This window comes from Kryptolebias marmoratus, unplaced genomic scaffold (genome assembly GCF_001649575.2).
Source record: "Kryptolebias marmoratus isolate JLee-2015 unplaced genomic scaffold, ASM164957v2 Scaffold217, whole genome shotgun sequence".
Classification (NCBI taxonomy): Eukaryota; Metazoa; Chordata; class Actinopteri; order Cyprinodontiformes; family Rivulidae; genus Kryptolebias; species Kryptolebias marmoratus.
The window spans coordinates 1-7,217 of NW_023665951.1; the positions used below are offsets into that span (position 1 = coordinate 1).

A 7,217-nucleotide genomic window follows, 5' to 3' on the forward strand; every position below is an offset into this window, starting at 1 on the left:
TGATATTCTAATTTTATGACCAGCACCTGTATATCTGGTTTGCAAATTGTAATCTTCAGGAAATCCAGGTCAACACAATCTCCTCATTCTTCAATGTCTAACTAAGACTGACATAGCTGTGTACGTTTGATGTTATTCCAAATATAATCAGCAGTTAATTCACATCTAAACTGAATTGAATGGGACTCAACAGTGAACCGTCTTTGTATGTAGACAACTAAAATGTCTCAAAGAGACTGGTTTTGTCAGTGGCAGTACCTTGGCTTTTGCCACATGTTACAATTAAGAAAATGTCAAAAGACAAGGCTGCTGCGTGAATGAGGCGCTCACTCTAGTGCTGTAAAATTGGCAATAGTGCAACACTGAAAGAGAATTTCACTTCATCAGGATTGAGAATTAGCACATTTTTTGGGCAGCTTTTGTTTAAAGAAGCGCAGCAAGAGAACTTTGGCAGGAAGGAGACGACACGTGACACAAACCTTTTTCTGACAGCACTTTATACAATTCCATTGTATTTGGATCAATCTTATGTTGGGATGTATTCATCCACAAATCTCCAATTGACATGGAGAGAACTGAAGTTTCTTTAAACTAGGATCTCAGATTTCAAGGGAGATGTAGTACAATCTGTGTATTGTAGTACCAGCTAGTGTTGTTTGAATGACAGTAGTTTGTTTGCTCTCGTCTTCTATCATAAACTGAGCGTGACTAAAGCAAGATTTGTTTGCCGAAACCAAGGATCAAACTAGGGACCTTCAGATCTTCAGTCTAACGCTCTCCCAACTGAGCTATTTCAGCCTGCAGAACAGCATGTGAAGCAGGCTACGAACGGGGCTTTGTCACCCCGGTCAGGTATATGGGCGTGCCTACTGCACCCAAGCTGTAGACCTTTCAGTTGGTGGGAATTTGAACCTTTTAATCAAACTTGAACCCTTTTACTCGCCATGTCCTGACACACGACTATCTCTGGTCTTTTAAAATAATTGCTGGGTTACATCAAAACTCATCATCCATCAAAAAAAGAATACAAACGTGACTGAAACCAGCCTTGTGTGCTTTCTTTAGTCCCAAGAGCACGATCTAGCCTCTGCAGTAGAGAGTATTTAGACGGCATCCAAATCAGTAATGCAACAGCCATTTTCCACTGAGACACTAACAACACCACCTTACTTGTATACTGAACGATTAGGCTGATCACTGATCTTCATAGACTGTTCAACTGGTGGTAAAACCATGTTGTGGATGTACCATGGAAAACTGGCAAATGTTGAAACGGTCGGGAGCTAGTTCCCCACCCGATTTCCAGAATTTCTGCAGTGGTTATGTAAGCAACTGTCTTTGCTAAACATCAAGACTAGATAAGAAGAGTAAAGTTGTTCAGCAGGAAGTCAAAGCTTGGTTCTCCACATAAGACGTGGAACGGCACTGACTGCAAGGCAGGTCTTTGTCGGAAGTTCTAATGTTCCCAGTCAAGAGGATGATTTCGTTCTAGGGCTTGAAATATTAGCTGAAGAAGAGTTGTATTGCATTGTTACATTTAGGGGACCAAAACTAGATGGTGGCTGAATGAAAGAGTATTTTTGCAAAGCATAGAGCACGTCACGATGGGTTCCATGGTGTAATGGTCAGCACTCTGGATTCTGAATCCAGCGATCTGAGTTCAAGTCTTGGTGGAACCTTTTGTGCTGCGACATATCGATGTGCATGCAGCAAAATTCCAAACTGCATCATGAAGTAACATCTACTATTGTGTAAAAATTAGTTGTTTCTACCGGTTTTGCTGGAACCGTTGTTCTTGTGTCGTGATGACGTCACTTCTATGAAATTTTAGCTGATGAAGAGCTGTATGCAGTTGTCACATTTAGGACTTCAAATCCGCAATGGTGGCAACAATCTTTGCTAAACATCAAGACTTGATAAGAAAAGTAAAGTTGTTCAGCGGGAAGTCAAAGCTTGGTTCTCTGCATAAGATGTGGAACGGAACTGACTGCAAGGCAGGTCTCTATCGGAAGTTCTAATGTTCCATGGTGTAATGGTCAGCACTCTGGACAAACAACTTGGAAAAAAAGTCCACAGCTCTTCTTCTCAAACCAGTGGGTTCTGTCAATTCTTTTCCATCGTCAGATCGAATACAATGTACTGTTTCTAAAATACTTGTAATGTCAGATACCCCCCCGATCGTTTATTAGTTCCGTTATTGTTGAATTGACTTGTTTACGCTTTTCTTGTGCCAAGAAGAAAGCCGTGAATTTTTCACCTTCTGTTAAGTATTTGGCTTTACTGCGTATTATGGCTCCTCTGCACTTGTTTATTTGTACTTGCTCTGGCATCCTTTTTATTATTACATTATCTGTGATGTCCCTATCTTCATCTCTCTCTAACCTATCTAGCTCAATATTTAGTTGTTTCCTTGGCTTAGTTTTATTTTGAAGTTCTTTCCATTTGTTTTGTTTATTGTACTTAATTGTGATATTTTTGATCCTAAGCTTAGCTTGATCCCACCAATTTAACAGGTTGTCAGTATGATCCACCTTCTCAAGCAGGGTCTGCAGCAGGATACCGATCTTACACCTGTAAATTTCATCCTGAACAAGAGCAGCACTCAGACACCAGAGACCCCCATTTCTGGTGCCTCGCCCCATCTCAACCTCCAAAACGGAATTGTCACTCCAGGCGTGGTCTAGAACGAGACAGGACGACATCTCAAGGACAAGAGAAGACAAGATCAGGCTGTTTAAGTTTTCCTAATACGACCTGCTTTCTGGTAAATTGCTTTACCCCAGGATGAAATAATCTCCAGATGTCTATTAAACCATTGTTTGTGATTATATTAAAAAGTGCATTTCTGCTTGTGTCTTCAGGGAAAATGCAATTTCTAGAAACATCCAACTTTGTTAGAATTGTATTGAAATCCCCTATAATAATACTATTGCTTGTTATCCATTTTATTAAACTTTGAAAGAAACTCTTTCTCAGTAGCTCAGTGTTTGGTGCATGTACATTGATAAGCCTACACATTTTATTATTATAACAAAAATCTATTACTATTGATTTTCCATATTCATCTTTATAAATTAAGTGACTATTGTGACAAAAACCCTCCCTAATGAAAATAGCCACCCCACCCACACAGCTGTTGGAAATAGATGAAAACATTTCCCCCTTCCATTTACTTGAGAATTCGTTTACTTTTATACTGTCCCATTTTGTTTCTTGTATACACAGAAGATCAAAATTTGCCTGAAAAATGATGGCTTCTGCTTTTTCTTCTCTGCGGAGCCCACGGGCATTAACCGAGAGAAATAGCCATGCTTAAGAGTAAAAGGTTGAAGGCTCTTATCATTTTTTCACTTTTCTTTTTGGCTTTTTCGCAATCAACGTAGATAGTCGTTTTCTTGTTTCCAAAATAGTCGAGAGCTCAAGATCAGGGTCTGTGTCCAGGCTTGGTTTCGATTTTTATGGGCGGGGGACAGGACCTGAGAGTCATCGACTCCATGTGGTTCAACTGTGTGGGGGGGAGCAGCGACTTCTCCCCACTCCTTCCCCTCATCACAACACATTTCCGAGCCCAGTGAAATGTCCACCTGAGGGACCCCTTCGTCAGCGGCCCGTTCTTCCTCTCTTACTGGCCCTTCCCCTGTCAGTTCATTGCCATTCTGCGTGCTCTGAGCAGCTTTCTCCATCTCCAGCTATTTCTCCATCTCACTGTCAGTCCCTCATTCATCCTCTTCATTTGCCTGAGCAGAACCCTAATGTAAGGATTTGGGTTTTGTTTTGTCTTGATTTATTTTGTTGTTCTTTTTGTCTGTGAATTGTTCTGTTTCCATGTTTTGGTTAGTTTTTACTTAGTTACTTTTTCGTTAAAAGATGATCTGTCTGCGTTCTGGGTTCGCCTCTGTCTTTCCCCGTTATGACACCTGATCTTGATCCTCTTCCTCACTGACATTACAAATACCATTATCTTTACCTGCTTCTCCATTTCGGGTCGCGAGGAGCTGGTGCCTATCCACAGCAGTCACTGTGCGAGAGGCAGGGGACACCCTGGACAGGTCGCAAGTCCATCACAGAGCCACACAGAGACTTTTACTTGTCTATCATGGATAACTCTGAAGTATTCTGGACCTAATGGTGTGTTTAGTTTAACTGAGTATAGCAGAGACTGCACTTAACCTTGGCAAACCATTAGCTACTTGTGTTCCTGGCCACACCTGACGTCTGATTGTGGCTATTGCGGAAATTCCCCATCCGTGTAGTTTTCCTAGAATCTCTTCATTGGTAATACAAGCAGGAAGCCCAAGAAAGGAAACTGCCAGTTCATCGTTGATTAGCTCGTTTGCTATGACTTTTGTTGAACAAATTTTGAAGCCATCCAGTAATCTTCTCATTCCAGCAGGGTTGCTCATTGTAATTTAATATTTCCTTTCCGCAATGAATTGACAAGCCAGTATTCCACCACACATCATTCTTATATTTCTCATGAGGTCTAAAGTCGATACTTCATAATTTCCGTCCAGTTCAATTTGCACCGTGTTCTCCTTTTCAAATTTCTGTTGCTTGTTTTTTTGTCCATCATCCACTCGGTTGCCTTTCCCACTTCTCCTTTTCTTTCAGTCATAAGGTCAGTCTGGGTTTCCTAAATTTCCAGAAAAGACCTTATCCCCCACAGTTTTTTGCTGTGGGGGAGGAAAACCAAACAATTCCACAAAAAAAAATCCCAAAAAATATGATTTAGAGAATCTCTAAATAGTCGAAGAAAGAAAAAAAACTGAGAGAGCTTCTCTCACTAGTGTCACACCCAAAATTCTCAACCAGGAAGTGGGCGTGCTTTTTTTTTAAATATTTTATTATAAAAGTATACAAAAGAGAAAATGTTTGAACACAAATTCAAAACAGACGAACAAAACAAAACAAAAAAATTTTAACGTGAAAAACATACTTAACCCCTCCTTGAACACCCTTTAACTACGTTACCATTTTAGATAGTCCAATTTACAAATTATTTACATGTGAGTAGTGGTCCAAAAATTTCCTGACACAGTTCCTGATTGATGCTTTTGACGATTTTGCAATGTTCTTGTAACAGTCCAATGAATAACTTCCATCGGTTCACAGATTTGTTTTCTAAGAGTTGGTAATTCCTGAGTATGTAGATGGAATGTCTGGCTATGGAGAGGGTGACGTTGCACAGGAGACGCTGGTGTTCAGTTAGTTGAATTTGTGGCTTCACAAAGCCAAAGAGTCTTATCCAGTCCCAGCCATTTGTGTCCCTTCTTGCGTCCACAGAGATGTGCGTAATGATGTCTTTGATCCTCTCCCAAAATAGGGTGCAGCCAGGACAGCGGAGGAACAGGTGCTCCAAAGTTTCGGGGTCTGAAAGACAAACTGTACAGTCTCTGCCAAATGTGTCCTTGTTGATTTGGTGCAGAATGACGCCTGTAAAAATCCCTCTGTGCCTTATTTAAAAAATCTGTGTTATTAGCTTTTTGATGACTAATCTCTGTGTGTAAGTTTGACCAAATTTTTTTAACTAATTGGATGTGAAAAGTTTTTAGCCAGTGTTTCTTTGCTGTTGGTTCCTGTAAGATTTGGGAAACTAGAATACAATACCACTTTTTTTGTCGTCACTGAGGAGATGTTGACTTTTTTGTCACCAGATGACAAAAGGAAGGTCGGGGCGTCATCCTGCATCCCCTGATGTCGTCCTCTCTTGTCCATGACCAAGGACCAGTGGAAAGGTAAAGCAACCTGTATCTTTTTACAATGTTGAACAATTATATGACTTTTACAAGACACTTTGGCAGCCCTGAGATGATTCAAAATCATGTTAACATCCACTGACCCTTGATCATTCAGTACCTGCCCAAAGGTGTGAATGCCAGCTCTTCTCCAGGATGGAAAATCCAACATCCTGTCCTCGCATACCACCTCAGGGTTATTAAAAATCGGCAGCGAGAGACCAGACCTGTGCTTGTTATGTGTTATTAGAAGGGGTCTGATTCTTTTCCATGCGTCAAGGCATTCAGCGAAAAGCTTATTACTTTGGCCTTGTTGCGAAATCGAAGTAGAATATAGGTTGAAAACGCTCTTTGTTCCAAAGGATTGCAGGCAGGACTGAAAATAATCATGCCAAGTGTATTTCGTTGGTGAAGTAAAAAACCTAGTTATGAGTTTGATTCTTATTGCTAGCTTTTTGGATGAAATGTCAATTAACCTGAGTCCACTGTGAAGTAAAACTATAATATAGACACTTCTTACCAGTTAGAATAATGTATTAATGTTCTGTAATTCTATTGATTGTATTAACCTAACGATGAGTGTAACTCTTCACTTGCTGGCGAGGTCATGGGAGTTTATGGGACTGCCAGTACTAAGCACGGAAGATAACGCTGTCTGGGGGAGTCAGCTAAGCGGAAGTCGGAACCCCTCCGAAGGAGGACACCTGCAGAAGATGGAGAAAAACAAGTCCATATATAGGGTTCCGGAGAGATGACTGAATGAGGATGGGCCAGCTCCTTGTTTAGGTTAAAATGCTATGTCTTAGTGATTTAGCTCACTTCCGAGCTTCCGAAAGTCGGCGCGCGTTCCAAAAGTCAAACTTCGAGCCAGATAACCCATCCTCCAGCTACTGTCAGTGAAAAACGGACCGTAAATCCTCCGCTTCCCCAGCTGAGCGCCACAGGGGCTGTCCTTCATCCGCTCAAACTTCGCCTCCCGTCTCGCCTGGGCCGTCAGCTCCAGCTCAAGTCGTCCCAAATCAGCCGTCTCGCCTGGGCCGTCAGCTCCCGCCCAAAGTCCTTCCGTATCACCCGCCTCACCGGGCCGTCAGCTCCCGCCCAAAGTCCTTCCATATCAGCCGCCTCACCGGGCCGTCAGCTCCCGCCCAAAGTCCTTCCGTATCAGCCGCCTCACCGGGCCGTCAGCTCCAGACCAAGTCGTCCCGTATCAGCCGTCTCAACCCGGAAATCCAACTCCTCGTCTGCCGCCCCTTCTTCAGGCCGCCATCATCATCATCATCTCTCCGTCTTCTGCCGACGTTCATCATCTCTCCCCTTCATTCGTCGCCTCTACGGACACGCTCCAGTGCTTCATCTCCACGCTTGCAGCTCGTTTGCAAGAGCGGCGGCCCTGCCACGTCATCACCACCGCTCACTTCCGCACCTGTCAGCTCTCAGGCCGCACTCAGGACCCCTGTAGCTCACCCTCGCTAATGCCCACTC

At 42.6% G+C, this 7,217-nt stretch overlaps 2 non-coding genes across 2 annotated transcripts; one reads left to right on the forward strand and one right to left on the reverse strand.

Annotated features, from left to right (window-relative positions):
• Positions 1–725: 725 nt before the first annotated feature.
• trnaf-gaa lies at positions 726–798 on the reverse strand. Its single transcript has one exon. It is a non-coding gene; the product is annotated as a tRNA-Phe (tRNA).
• An 809-nt stretch (positions 799–1,607) lies between these two features.
• Positions 1,608–1,679, forward strand: trnaq-cug. Its single transcript has one exon. It is a non-coding gene; the product is annotated as a tRNA-Gln (tRNA).
• The last annotated feature ends 5,538 nt before the right edge of the window (positions 1,680–7,217 follow it).